Here is a 16,686-nt window from a genome sequence, read left to right on the forward strand (position 1 = left end):
TATGCATAACGGAAAGCCGGGTGATGCTGCACTGCACATTAAAGCCGTGGTGGACTGGGAGGAGCACCTTTTGTTTATGATCGAGACTGAAGCTTCGTATGCATTTGCAATACCAGAGTAAATCTCGTAGAGGAAGATCGATTCCCTACTGGGAGAAAGTAGGGAACTCATGGTGCCTCTTTTCTGCAACCATTCACCTCTAGAACTTAATTCAAGCATATGCTGAAGCCAGAACCACCCGCAAGCATTTTTCGGTTGAAAAGACGTTTAAATTTGAAAGTGAAAGTTTTTTCACCCGCTATTTGCAGACGTTTATTGAACTTCAGATTTAGACCATATTTCACCAGGATCTTAAATTAAAATATCAGCGCGCACACGGGATTCGAACCCCGCTTTCCCACATTCAAGCCAGTCCGCTCTAGCGCTGAGCTATACATTTTCTTATATTTTGAAGGACGGCAACAGCAGAACTGATGATTATCGCCATTTTGCCTGAAGCATGCGACGGGAGACGATAGTGTCGCATCTTGCATTTGCAATGCGCATCTTTGGCAACGCTAGACCAGCCACGCGCATGCGCAGTATAGCATGGAAGGCCGGTGGCTAGCCAGGTAGCTAGCGCGCTACTCAGCATGGCCGGAAAAGTTTACAAGGGTTATACTTTATCTAAATGACTGGGATTGGATCGATGGATTGGATGCGTAAGAGAGGAACCATGCTATGAAAAAGAAAAGGTTGACTGGAAACTGGGACTAGAGGCATGTTGTTAAAACCCGAATGGACACGGGAGAGGGAAGCGGCCGTATGCCGTATGCCGTATGCTAAGGGATTGGCACCCGGCCTGAAATGAGTGCAGCAGCAATGCCGCAACGTTGACTGAAACCAGGGACTAAATGCATGTTTGATAATACCCGACCGGACGCGGGAGAGGGAAGCGGCCGTATGCAACAGGGCAGAGTTGCTCGGGGATTGGCACCCGGCCTGCAATGAGTGCGGCCGCCGGAAGAGATGCCGGCTGAAAAGGGGGGATACGACCTGAAACCTGGGGCAGGGCTGTTTGGGCTGCTGCCGTGGGGAGCGTGGGGCTCGCGAGCTGGAGCCTTGGCGCGTCCGCCGAGGAGCCGGCAGTCGTGGTGCGCTTCGCTGGGCCTTTCTTGGAGGTGGACTTCTGGGCTCTTTTGCTGCGGCCACGGCCTCCGGAGTGCTGTGCGGACTGAGATCCGGGGGAGGTGGACTTCTGGGCTCTTTTGCCGCGGCCGCGGCCTCCGGAGTGCTGTGCGGACTGAGATCCAGGCGAGACGAGGACCTCCTTGACGTTGGATCTTCTTTTGCGGCCGCAGCCCCTGGTGAGGGGAGCGTCCCATGAGACGCCTGTGACGCCCGGAGATGGAGCCTGGGGATTGGGGATTTGCCCGAGGCTGGCCGGGGCGTTGAATGTGCTCTGGAGGAAAGCGTCCACGGTGGAGCTGAAACTTTGCTGCTCGTTTTCGGACTCGGACATGGTGCTGGACTGAATGAAGCTTTTTGCTCTGGAGATGCTGGATGAATGCGTGATGCTGACACAAGGTGAGTGATGACTGCACAAGTGTGATTTAAGCTGTGGTGATGGGGCTTTATATAGTACCAGGAGAAGGGCATTTATGATGTCATAACTGATGTCATTTATGATGTCATTTGGGAGAAGGGCATTTATGATGTCATAACTGATGTCATTTATGATGTCATTTGGGTTATGACAGCATGGGGTGCTCTATTAATGCCTTATTTGGTCTTCCATGATTGAACTACAGTCTGCGACTACACTAGTTTTCCAGACGTCCTTGTCATGAAGGAGGGTGATTTAATACAAACAGACCTATTCCGTAAACCCACCGATAGGAACACCCTACTACGTGGGGATAGCTTCCACCCCACCCATCTCATTAAGAGCCTCCCCATTAGCCAATTCCATCGGGTCAGGAGGGTATGTAGCTCAGATGATCGATACAGCAAACAGGCCACTGATCTGACGAATAGATTCATGGAACGGGGATACAGGAAGGAATGGGTTAATGTAGCTACTCGGGATCAGTCTCCATTGTGTTTCACGACATACTCACCTGTGGGTTCTGAATTTCAGAATATTCTGAGAAGACACTGGCACATCATAGGCTCAGACCCTAAACTCAAGACCCTTTATAAGGAGCCCCCGAGGTTAGTCTTTAAACGCCCTCCCAACCTTAGAGATCAGTTAGTCAAGTCATACACACCTGAGAGTAAAAACACATTCCTTGATAATATCTCAGAAGGGAATTACAAATGCGCTAACTGTGCACAGTGTGGCTTCACTGCTAAAAGCAAGACGTATAAGCACCCACATAGTGGTAAGACACTTAAGATACAGGGTGTCATCACCTGTAGCACTCCCTATGTGATTTACCTCATCAAGTGTCCCTGTGGTCTTGCTTATTTAGGCTGCACCACCAGACCCTTACGCACCAGGATTGCTGAACACCGAAGTAACATAGGTGTGGGGATGAACGCAACCCTGTGGCGGCGCACTTCAAAAAGGCTGGCCACAACCTTTGTTTCCTCCAGTATACGGGAATTGAAAAAGTTAACAAACCCCCTAGAGGTGGCGATCATAAGCGCCTGCTATTACAGCGTGAAACATATTATATTCACACTCTTAACACCATATCGCCAGCAGGCTTAAATGAAGAGTTTGATGTCAAACCTTTCCTGTAGGCTATTCTTCTGTATACTCATTGTTGATATCTTTCCAAGCTCAGGTTTTCCTCATTACCATATATAAGAAATACTGAACATGTGTAGTGTGTGGCTATGATATACACATGACATGCTGAATGTATGATGTTTAAAGAGCTATATAGGCCTACATTAGACACATTGTCACTGCTGAGCCTTGCCCGTATGACACTGTTTGTTTTCTCTGTTCATTGTTATACAGGCCTGTAGGCCTAATGTTTTTTTCTAGGACAACCAAGTTTGTTTGATTGTCTACTCTGGTCAAAAGGGCCCCCTAGTGTGCATTCTGTGTATCTTTTAATCAATCGGGACACACCCATTTCCCCAGGTATTTATACCACTCCCCCACACCTGTTTTGTATTGCACCTTGATGAAGGACGTGACGTCCGAAACGTTGTGCTTTTAATAAATCCACTTTGGGAGCATTATGCAGTGTGCGGACCTCTATCTTTTTTCTTGAATTAAATTGGTCTCACAGCAGTAGGAGGTGTGGCTGAGGTGTGGCCCTGCTCCTAAAACCCGCTTAAACCCTCTTAATAAGCTTAGATTCATTGGCTGTTGATCTGCTACAACAACACACGGCTGGCCGTACTTTTACCCGCCGCTCCTGCACACGACAGCACAGGCTAAATAATGAGACATGAGTAAAGTTATGGCATAAACATGTTTTTATTGAAAGTGGGCATCAAATAAAGCCTTTATGGAGTGGTCATCACAGTGTGACTGATCAATCACAACAATTTCACAACCAAATAAAGTGTCCAAATATTCAACAACAACAAAAACACATGCATTTGCTGTCAAGTGCTTCAGAATTTGGATAAGAATGGGCAAATAATATAAGAATGGTTAAAAAAGTGATTTGAGCTCGATTACAACCATTTAGTTATGCTTGTTGAGATTTCAGTGGCAAAGTATTTTTCTCTGTGATTGAAATAAGGGTGATATTCTGGGCCAGAGGATATGACTTAATCAGGCTCTCTTGCTTGGTCCCGGTCCATCTGGGCACAATGTTGCAGTGACAGAATCATATGACAAAAAATAAACAGTTATACTGTAAACACGGGGGTGTGAAGCGCTTTAAACATTTACAGGTTTTATGCATTTTATTGAAGTCTTTAAAACATGGTCTAAAACTCGGCTAAACATAGATCCAAAATCATGGTCTATCGTTCGTGGTCTATATCAGGGCTAAACCATAGAGGCGAGGTTGAAATGAGGTTTAAATACGTCTGCTCAGTAAGGAATCCGTGTATGACCAGAACTCAAATGTTATAGTGTAAACACTGGGTTATGCAGTGCTTATCTTACACATTTACATGTTTTTATGCATTTTTAAATATCTATTGAAGGCCTTAAAAACAGGGGTGGGCAACTATTTTTCATGGGGGGCCACATGAGAAACCCAGATTGTTGCCGGGGGCCGAACAAATATTGTCATGCCGTAACCCATGGATGGGCAACTTTGATGATAGAGAGGGCCACAAAAAAAGGTCCTCGCTACCAGATTTTGGTTGAGGGCTGAACGGCGCCAGCACGAAAAATTTGGGGCATTTGAACCATGTTTAGAGGAATAACTCATTTTAAATTAACAATTGTGATGTCATTATTCAGTCTTAACCACCAATATTTGATCCTTTTCCTCACTCCTATGTCACCACCTGCTCTCCCTGCAGGGCTTGAAATTAACTTTTTTCACCACCTGCCAATATGGCTGCTAGATGATTTTAAAGTTACCAGCAAATTAGAATTTCCACTAGCCGAAATGTTTTTCTTGAAATAAACCAGAATATGAGTGGGTTAATTTAAGCATAAGTATCAGTAAGTGGCCCGGGATTCTCAAAGCCTGTGTTGAGGGTCACACAAGAACAAAAATGCACTCTTGAAGCTAAATAAATCCAAAACCAACAAGTTAGTTATTTAAATTTCTACTTCAATGTAGAACAGTCATTTATTACACATGAGATTACTTTTAGCCTTTTAGTCATAAATATTATTGAAAGATATTCCATATTTCAGACTGAAATGCTATAACAGAAGAGTATTGCCCAGAATGACATGAACATTTGGACACTTATTCAGCAGGTATATTGCATGTTGCGTTCAAGTGCACTGTACATTTTTTTTTTTTTTTTTTGCAATTCCATCGCGGGCCGCATACGGCCCGCGGGCCGTATGTTGCCCATGTATGCCTTAAAACATGGTCTAAAACTCAGCTAAACATAGACCCAAAATCATGGTCTAATCATGGTCTATATAAAGATAAACTATATATGCGAGGTTGAAATTAGGTTTAAAGATGTCTATAATTGCTCAGTGGGAGGTTTATCTCCTCAATATAATATACTGTAGTCCTACATCAATGGAACATTGAGTCAGCTATTACATAGTATTATACACACATCTAAGAAATCTGTTTCCAGGTGAGAGATAGGTGACACCTACATGAGCCATACTACATGAGCCATGCATACATTTGTTTAAAACTGTAAATTTGGTGAGGCTCAAAACATTCCATTTTCAAAACAGTAGATTACAGCAAAATAACATTACAAGTGAGTCCAAATGTATCCAAATCAATCCTTTTTCTTTTTCTTTTCATTTTCATTGATCTTTTCCTGGAAACAGCGCTTGACAATTTCATATACTTTTTGATACTCAGCAGAATCTCTGTCATGATAGCCGTCCTCTTTAACATATTTAATGAGATCTTGTAATTGTGATTGTGTCATGATGATGCCTTGGTCATAGTAGAAATTGAGCATGCTCAGGAAGCCGTCTCTGTAATATTCCTCCGCACTGTCATTTGTAACATGAACTAACTCTTTTTCAGCTGCACCTTGGGAAAACTTTCCATTAGTCTGGAGAGCCCTATAAACAATCAGAAAACATTTGCAAAGTGTCAAAATCAAACATACACTACTGTGCACACATACATACACCACTGTGAATGCAAGAACACAAACCTGATTACACGATCTATTATCTGGCAAAAAACACAAGGGTCGACATTTCCTTCACCATTGATTTGTGAAATATGATCCCTGAGAACACAGGGTAAACAATCAGAGAACATTAACAAAGTGTCAAATCAAACCACATAGGGCTGTCAAAATTGGCCCAAAATCATATTTGAATATTCCCTCTAAACAAAACATATTCGTTTGAATAATTATATTCGAATACTATTTTTGTCGTTTCTTTTATGCGTGTGTGGCAAGGCAAACCAATACAACCAGAGAGCTTATATAACTACTTGGGATATTTATTTGAACATAAACATTTTTATTGTTTCAACATAAACGTAGTTTTTTTGTCATATTCAGTCAGTACTAATACAGCAGTAGCCTACACTTTTGTAATGTTTTTAAATAACCAGGCAAACGATGTAGGTTTTTATATTGACCTCTTGGCCAGGTTTTGTACCTGGTTAAATGTAAAAAATAATAACAATAATAATAATAATAATAATAATAATAATAATAATAATAATGATAATGATAATGATAATGATAATAATAATAATAATAATAATAAGAAGAAGAAGAAGAAGAAGAAGAAGAAGAAGAAGAAGAAGAAGAAGAAGAAGAATAACAACAACAATAATAATAGTAATACATTCAAATATTAATTTTCATATTCTTTTAATTTTTATATTTAAATATATATTTGAATCTAGAATATTCTTTGACAGCCCTAATGCACACATACATACACTACTGTGAATGCAAGAACACAAACCTGATTTCATCATCTATTATTTGCTCGGGACCATTCAGATTCAGTGCACGCAGAGCCCTGAGAACACAACAAAACAATCAGAGAACATTAGCAAATTGTCAAATCAAACCACATGCACACACATACACTTCTGTGAATGCAAGAACACAAACCTTTTTACAGCACGTTTTATTTGCTCGGAAATCAGAGCGCCAATAGAAGCATTAAGGACATTTCCTTCACCATTGCTTTCTACAATCAGATCCCTGAGAACACAACAAAACAATCAGAGAACATTAGCGAAGTGTCAAATGAAACCACATGCACACACATACACTTATGTGAATGCAAGAACACAAACCTCATTGCATAATGTCTTATTTCGTCGGAAACAATTGGATGAGCAATGATAATAGACAGTTTCAGCATTTCCACCACATTGGCTACTTTGATGTGTCCTCCAATCAGATTCCTGAGAACACAACAAAACAACCAGAGAACAGTTAACAAGTGTCAGATCAAACCACATGCACACATACAGTATACAGCATAAATGATATGCAGCGCTGCGTATCCAAGAACACCAACCTTAGTTCAGTAGATTCTGTGCTGGCACCAGTAGACAGAGCAGCTCTATGATGCTGTGTGAGCACCTGCATAACGTACAGTTGTCTACCATCCAAGCTCGTCACCATCCTATAAAGATCTGGGTTTCTCTTTTCGAGTTCTTCTCGTTTCTTTTTGTTGTTCGTTTCTTCGTTTGCGAACCTCCAAGATTGCATTGGTGGGATGTGATCTGCTTCAACAATGCCTGTATCTCCGTCTTCATAGGAAAACAGCCTTTTATCAGGCACAATACTAAAAAGGAGAAGACTGGATTAGTGCATTATAATACCCCTATAAGTTGTAGACTCCAGACAACTGCAGACTGAGTTGATACTTTGACTCTATCCCTTTACTCCTATTTACTAAAAAAAGGGGGTGAAAAAGAGGTTTTGGGGGGGAGGTGGCACAGAATTTTCCTAAAATATAATATCTGACGGGTAGCACTTTACATTATAGCTCAGTAACAACATGATAATGGGGAGGTAACAATGTGATAATAAAGAAGTAATAATTTGGTAATACAATGTAATTACTAAAGTAATAACCAGGAAATAGCTTGTTATTAACAATGGGGTATATCTGGGTAATTAGACTGCAATTTAGACCAACATGGCCAGAAACCAATGTTAATAACATCTAGAGACGTAGGGATTACCTGGAAACACTTCCCAGCTAGCAATCTGCCCACCATGTGTTAATACCAAGCTACAGTATTACCTGGTTATTACAATACATGACATTACATAATTATTACTTCTTTATTATCACACTATTACCCCCTATTACCATGTTGTTACCGAGCTGTAATGTAAAGGTGCTACCAAAATATAATTGTTAATCCTACAACTTCTTGTCAGTCCTACACAATGCCTTGCAAAGCTTTCCTGTGATGGTTTATTAATATTGTCCAAATTAATTAATGTTTCCCAGTTGTTTTTACCTGGATTATATGCCTAGACTTGGACTTACAATGGAAATGAGACAAAACCGGTATTATGGAAAAATCTGAACTTTGATTAATTATCCCTACAAGTAAATACAAGTGAATATTCCATCCAAATCCACAGACCATCAGCCATGCCCCGACCCCATTCACATCTATTCTTACTAGTTGTATTTGCCTCCAGTTCCAAGATTGAGCTTTTTAATCACATCAGATGAATCAATATCTCTCGCCTGCTTCTTGGCCGCGATTTTCATTTTCTTCCTCTGCCCATCGCCAGAATGCTCTCCATTCGAAGATGAATGGCATACACTGGTAAACCTGTCCGTGTAAAGCCAAACAAACTCAGGTTGGTGTATTGCCTCCCTCAGAGACTGCAGTGGTGGGATGTGATCCGTTTCAACGTAGCCTTTATCCCCATCTTCACCATGGGAAAAATCCCTTTTATTATGTAAAATGCTAAAAAGTAGAACACTGGATTACAACATAAGAAACATTCCTACAACTTGTAGCTAACGTACATGTATTTGTTTTAACAAGTGCAAATATCTTGAAGCCCACGGTGCAGTGGTGTGGACATTCAGCCTTATGGCACTTTAGACAATGTTTTGGGGGTACCTCAACAACACAGCACAACACATTGTTTTCAACATGGAAAATGGTCCTACCCTTAACCCTACCCTACTGTGGGCCTTCCCCCAGACAAAGCTTTGTAAAAAGGTGCCCACCTCACTCAATTCCTGGAAGCCTATGGGATCGTGATTATGTTTGATCCCATAGACACTCAACAATTGAGCCAAGATACGTTGGTATTGCTGTTTGACCAATCTGGGAACACAATCTATTTCGGCACGGAAATAGACTCTGGGACAGCCAGATCTTTTTTTTGGCTTCCTACAGCATGGATCTTCCCCCCAGGACTTGCGCAGTGCCGCTCTGTTGTTGTACTGGCGAATATAAGAGTTACGGTCCTGAACGCTAGTGAATATATACGAATTTGGACGTTTAGCTTTCAAAATGAAAGCGACGCAATGTATGTTTTTAAAAGGCACGGCTGCGCAGGTGAAAATAGTAAAATTCTCCAAAACTACTTTAACCAAATCACACACATTTAGGCTATTCTATGCGATCTCCTTTTGATAACTAATGTAACTAATGACTAATGTAATATTTTTGTCACTTCCATTCACTGATCCTCCCCTGAAACTGCTTGGAGCCCCCCTAGGGAGGCCCGCCTCCCACTTTGAAAAACATTCCCATCCCTAGCTATGGCCAGGGTTGAAGAGTGGGAGAGCATGATGTGAAGTGTGAAATGGTGGGAGGGGAGGGAGGGGTAGTAATCTGTAGGTAGAGCAAAGGGTTCAGTTTTCAGCTACACTGGGACCCAAGGAGCGGGCTGAACGGGCACTGCACTGAATGAATGAATGAATGAATGAATTTATTTGACAAATTAAAAAAATACAATACACAAAACACGCATACTGTTACCTTCTCGGCTCTTGCCATGTCGGCTCCCGACCACCGCCAAGACTGCAACAATACAGTATAAAATAATTCATCGGGGATATCACAATAAAGTTGTTAAACTTATTGCCATTGTGGTCCTGAAAGTACTAGTACTTTAAAATGAAAATTGGAGAAAGAGGTTTTTTACACACACAAAAAATATACTTCAATGTTGATCCTACAAATATTATACAATGCCTTGCAAAAGCATTCAACAGCTTTCCTATGATGGCTTATTCATTTTGTCCAAATTAATGTTTAGCAGAGTAAAAGTTTTGAGTACTTACCGTGGTACTCGTGGTCGTGTTATGTTATAAAGACTCCAAATACTTATTGCTCCAAGAGCAATATAACCAATTGGACCAAGTGCTATAGCAGCTCCAACAGCACCACATTCCATTATGAGTTCTTCAGCTGCTACAATCTGACAGACAGAATGACAAAAGTTCAAGATCAAGTTACTAATATTAAACTATATGTTTTGTCCAAGTTACTGATACTCTATCGGAGTATGTCCCTTCCCTTCCTGCTCTCGGTCAAAAAAAATGGAGACCCTCCTTTTAAATGCCGTCTGCCATGAGAAATCCTGTGAGGACCAATAAAAATGTGGCTGGGAGGGAAAGACAATCTAAACCAATAAATGTTCACTCACTGTTTCCTAATATGGAGGCTGCAGTGATAAGTGTAAAGCATGTGATGATTTCCAAGAAATGCAGATACAGGAGTGGTTTGTTGGTTGCTCTCTCACTCACTCCCTTTGTCTGTGGGTGATGTTTTTACTGTTTTAGAATATTTCAAGTGTATTAGAAAAATGATTAAAAAAAACATGAATCGCAGTGTAGACCATCCATGACTACTGATATGTACAGTATCTTGTATTATGGATTTAGGTTAATTTGATTTCATGTGATCCTACTTCATACTGCAGGTCTCAAAATTCGGCGCAGGATTGCGGGTATCGTGCACATTTTTGGCAATTCCCGCAGATTTTGAATTTATAATGCGTGACAAGTCCCGCATTATAATGCGAGAACCAATGGGAGGGAACGTTGCTGAATACACCGACGATGGGCGGACGTGCTGCACAGGGGACCAACCAACCAAAACTCTCTCGGGCAACGCTAGAAGCCTCTGCTGATTTGCAACGCATATCGTCCTGCAAGGCTTTCCCAGAGGAGAGGAAAAGTCTGAGCTGGCGTCACATTAAACCAAACCTGGTGAGGAGGCAGCGGATTCGTTTAGCGTTAATGTTAGCTGTTATGGCTAGCGAACATTAAATGGCTAACATTATCAATCCAGGCAGCGCATCAACAGCGGTGTTAGCACAATCTGTCAAGCACTCCCCAAAACGATTGTTGGACGCATTGAAAGCACTTCATACTCCCAGGGCTCGCGTAATATATAAAAACCTCTCATGCTTTACCCAAAATAAAACGTCCAGTATACCCACTAATGGTTAACAGGGAGCTAACGTTCTATTGAAGTAATGGAGCTAATTAGCTTTGGACCAAACATAGACTTGAGTTTAGTTAGTTGCTGAACAGGGCCATGATCTGTTTGGAGATCAATAATAAGGAAAACAAATGCGCACATTTAGGCTACATAAAGGTCAAAGGTCAAGGTCACTGTGACCTCTCGAACGCCATTTCCAAGCTTGTTAACGCAATATCTCATGAATGCCTTGACGGAATTTCATCAAATTTGCCTCAAACATCGACTTGGACTCAAGCATGAATTGATTCGATTTTGGTGGTCAAAGGTCAAGGTCACTGTGACCTCTCAAATGCCATTTTCAAGATTGTTAACGCGATATCTCAGGAATGCCTTGACGGAGTTTCATCAAATTTGCCTCAAACATCGACTTGGCCTCAAGAATGAACTGATAACATTTTGGTGGTCAAAGTTCAAGGTCACTGTGACTTCACGAACGCCATTCCCAAGTTCGTTAACGCGATATCTCAAGAACGGCTTGATGGAATTTCTTCTGATTTGGCTCAAACATCGACTTGCACTCAAGGATAAACTGATTGGACTTTGATGGTTAAAGGTCAAACTTCAAGATCACTGTGACCTCACACACCCAATTTACAAGCTCTGTAATGCAACATCTCAGGAGCGCCTTGACGGAATTTCTCAATCAGCCTCAAATGGCGATTTGGACTCAAGAATGAACTAATGGCCGAGGCATAAATCCGCGGTGCGGTCGTTCTAGTTTAATCTGGTGGAAGGAAACAGACAACCCATTTAGTTGCAAGTAACATGACAATAAGCCGGGATGAAGGTGGTAAAAGCAGGAAGTAAAGCAGCTGTAATACCATTAATTATTCTTCCATTCGGTTTAGGGGTTCCAGTGCCAGGTAATGCTAATGATTATTTCCACCTGTGTTACTTCCTGCTTTACCACTTCAAAAGGGTGCTGTGAAATGACCCTATTGACCCTCATTTCATTGGACTGTAACGTAGCCTACAGTAGGCAACGTTACAGAAACAGATAATGTGTGCATCTCTCTGTCAACAATTATGCTGTATTTTTAGGATTATTGTATGTTGTATTGTTTTAATGTAGACTCTTGGAAGATTAGCCAATGGGCTAAAATAGATCTTCTTTTTAATCAAACCATAAATGCTATACAGACACATGGTTAAGCACACCTACAGCAAGAACAGGGATCTCTATGTTTTTATCAAGTTTGTATTATCATTTAAAGAGGTTTGGCACACATCATTTTAACTTCAATGATACATAGATTCAGTGTGTACAAAACAATTCTCAACTCAAACCACTAACCCTCCCTCCCTCCCCCTCATGGTGACCGACCCCCCCCAAGTACCTCCCCCAGATCTCTCGAGAAATACAGGAAATGATCTGTATCCATAACTAGTTGAGTATTACATATCCGTGAGGTTGTAAATACAAACTTTTTCTTAGGCTATGACTGGATGAAATGACAGATATCCTGTGTTACTTGAACTGGTGTGAACTTTGAATGTCTCTTCTCTTCTGCTAACCTGTTATCTTCTCTCCGCTAGTGTCTCTTGCCTCATCTGCTCCAGGACTCAGGAGTAAGGGAAGATCACATCAGTTCTTCTTTGGCTCTGGGAGACTGACAACAGTGTCATCTGTTTGGTTGAATGTGCTCACTGACTACCTCTCAACCTCACCAACATACCGTAAACACCATGCACACCCGCAATGATGTCAGCTAGTACCTCAAGATCTCTCCCACTGGACTGTAGGTTTGTGTGTGTGAACCTAAACACAGTCTTTTCCACATGTTAACATGGCAGTTGTAATTGTTAAATGGAGTCTAATATGGTACTGTTTTGTAATGTAAATACTACATATTTGATTTTAGAGAGGTTTTTCAAATAAAGATGCTGAAATCCATCCACAAATTCACCACTGGCTTTATTTTAAAGAGTGCATGTTTGAGCCCCAGCACCCACACATTTACACCAATGTTCACGTTCTATGTACAAACGGATATTTCAAAGACTGTGGCTGTCATTTAAATTCATAGACTGAGGAGACTGGATCATACGTCCCGATAATAATAGGGGAAGATGGAGGATGGATACAAAATGTTTGTAATGTAATCCAAGAGTGGGGCGGCTGTAGCTCAGGAGGTAGAGCGGGTCGTCCACTAATCGCTTTGGATAAAAGAGGTCGGTGGTTCGATTCGCGGCTCCTCCAGTCTGCATGTCGAAGTGTCCTTGGGCAAGACACTGAACCCCAAATTGCTCCTGATGGTGTGCCAGCACCCTGCATGGCAGCTTGCCACCATCGGTGTATGAATGGGTGAATGTACCTACTGACTGTAAAGCGCTTTGGATAAAAGCACTATATAAATGCAGGCCATTTACCAAGAGGAGCTTTATGATAATGAGTGTGTGTGTGTGTGTGTGTGCGTGCGTGCGTGTGTGAGAGTGAGCCGTAGAGAACAACAAAGGGGACTCCCCAGGGGTGAAAGAAGTTGCAATGATAACTTTTGCTCACTACACCAAAGACAAATATAAATCATTTCTAAGGCTAATTAAATGTGATTTGATTTTGTTTAGGGTCTACTGTTTAGTTTAATGTTTGGTTTAACTATTTCCAGTTAACTTGGTCGGATTGTGTGTTTTGCTGTGGAGAGAGTAGAGCAGAGCAGGTCTATTGTTTTAAAGTGTTCACATGTGGCTGCTATTGTTGTAGGTTATTGCCTGTAGGGGGGTGTGATGTGACCTGATGGCAATTCTGTAGTTCAGATGGTTTGGGAGTGAAAATGGTTGGCTGCTTTTGTGTTTGTGACTCAGAAGATCCACGAATGTAAAATAGTAAGCATTTAGAATGCTATGTCTACGATAGAACATATGTACGGCAGGTCGGAGCCTGTTTATTTGAAGGCCATGACTATGGCCTCCATTCGGCCCCTGGCCCTCAAATTAACATTTATGGCTTGGTGCAGCGCTATTAGTGGGCGTGGTCACGCACATTCCCTAATTCTTCCTTGATGCTAAACCCAGAATTCGCGGCCCTAACTATTTAACCACGCCTTTTTAAGCGTATAATTATTAACAAGTGTTGGATTGGATCATACGTTCTGATAATAATAGGGGAAGATGGAGGATGGATACAAAATGTTTGTAATGTAATCCAAGAGTGTGTGTTAATCCAAACGGTAGTCCTATGTGTCATACAAGTGTGTGTGGTTTGTGTCATACATACCCACACAAATAAACTGCAGCAAAACAATGCATCAGGACGGACCTGGAGAAAGGAGAAACTGAGAGGCTTGAAATAGTGCAGGAAGGTGAGGTAATTATATCATCTGACAGTGTGTCTCAGTCTTTCAATTTAACAGAAACATATTACTTCGGCTGTGGGTTGGAATCTCAATGCGCTAAAAGATGGGATCCTACAGTACATAGCTTGGATGTAAGGATGAGAGAATATGTTTGAAGTGAGCACATTTTCTTCTATTCTGTGCTTCAGATGGTTGCATCACTGTTTGAATAGGTTTAATATTAATATTCCTGTTAGTGCCCCTGACCAAGGCTTGCAAAGTAAAGAACTAAAGTTGGTCCCCAGGTACAATGATGTGGCCGTCTACTGCTCCTGGTGTGTTTAGTGATGAGTTAGATATGTAGTTGTACTTGTACAATGGCATTAAATGAATCTTCATAAAACAATCAGGTGTTTCACAACTAGTTAATGATTAGATCTTACAGCATGTGTGGGTAATCAAATCCTGATTGTGGGCACTAATGACGTGAGTAACTGGCAATGGTGAGAGGTGCTGGTGTGAAGGATTCTGGGAGATTGAAACAAGGATGTTTATCTTGGGATTTTGAACAGCCCTGCCTTCAAATAGTATATTTGAAACAGATGTACAAATCACAAGTTGGTCTGGTTAAGTGTTAGTTGATGTACACTTCAAATTAAGTAGTCGCCCTATGGAGGAAGTGAGCAGGTGATGTGGCCTGGGCAGGGACGAACAGGCACAACTGCAGGGCGTCCATGAGGCAGGGCCGAAGGGTGGAGCAACCCTGGACATGGGCGAGACCTTTCAGGAGGAGGCCGGTCCGGACGCTGGTGAGGAAGACTGCGACGGTGGCTGGGTCATGCAGGAGCCAGGCGACTAAGGATGGGCAAAAACAAAAGGGGTCAGAGGTCACAGACCTAAAAGAGGCTTCAATTGTCATGCTGGCCTAATGTCAAATTCAAAGCAACATAGGAAAGCTATACACTAAATACATAACAAAACATTGGCTTACACATTTCTATGTCAACTACACTCTGGAGTCATGCACACCTCTGATTAATTGGTGTGCTCTGATTAATTGGGGTACGGTGGTGCAGTGGTAAGCGCTGTCGCCTCACAGCTCGAAGGTCCTGGGTTCGATTCTCACCTGGGACGCTGTGGGCACTGGAGTTGTGACCCCCCATATCTTCAGTGCCTACTGCCCAGGTGGGCTATCTCGTCGAAAGGGCCTTTCTGTGTGGAGTTTGCATGTTCTCCCCGTACCCCCCAGGGGGTTCCTCCGTACATAGCCCCCCACTAAAAACATGCAGAAGATCGTCATCCGACCAGTGACGACAACATCTGAAGTTGGTCCAATGATGGTCCAATGAAGGTCCCCGGGCGCTGGAAAGAAATAGCGACCACTGCTCCTGGCCTGCCCCCTGGAGGAAAGGACAAGCCTGGATGGGTCAAATGCAGAGGACATATTTCACCGGCCACCGTCAGCATGAGTGTGTGTAGTGGCCGCATGCATGTGTTGTAGTATGTTCGTGTGACAATAAAAGACGGGCTGCCGTCTGAAATCGTGATGAGGAGCAGTGTTGGCGGTAGCAGCAGTCCCCTCCTGGGGATGTCCTCTATTTTGGTTCCATTTTGGCAGGTCGTCTCCCTCAAGTAGCTGACATATCTCTGTAAATAGCAGATTAATGGGGGGAAGGGGGGGGGGGGGGGGGGGGTAATTTCATCTTGATGTCTGTTTGCATAACAAATGTAGTTCTAACGTAAGTTCAAGCCAGGAAGACTATAATATGCATTTTACACTTCCTTAATTCACTTTTTATATCTCCACTCTTCAATACTCACAAGCTCATAAGCTGTCAATTTCCGGGTTTCAATTGAATAATCAGCTGGTTGCCGCCTAGTCTCTTTTAACCAATAGCATAGTGTCACATCACCTCTCACCCCACACACCTCCAGTGTAAGCCTATCACATTGCTTCGCACATTGCTTCGCACCCCGTCGTAAGCCAATCGCTTGGAGGCGGCTTCCTTAAATATGCTTTTTTTCTGTCTCATTCAGCCTCTCAACACCGCTGCTGTCAGTCTCGCACGTCATGCTCCTACTAGTTCATGTTTGCTCCACGCCGCTGCTTCATCTCAAGGCAATGTATTCTGCTCGTTTCAGCTTTGCTTATGTTATCATGCTGCAGGCTTACCTGCTAAAATGTGCTACAGTCTGCAAGGGGCGTAAACAAGCGTTGCTGGTCGCGCTGTCGTTCATGTTTGTAGCCGCTCTAAATATTCCGGGCGATGCATGGATCAATGATATGCCTCCGTCGTCCTCTTCTCCCCGGCGTGGATGCTGCCATTTCACTCAGGACTAAAGCAGGGAGATTCCTCCTGGTCAATCCAGTCGGCAGCAGTCCTTCAAACTCCTTG

Source organism: Poromitra crassiceps (assembly GCF_964638095.1).
Source record: "Poromitra crassiceps genome assembly, chromosome: 7".
NCBI classification, from domain to species: Eukaryota; Metazoa; Chordata; class Actinopteri; order Beryciformes; family Melamphaidae; genus Poromitra; species Poromitra crassiceps.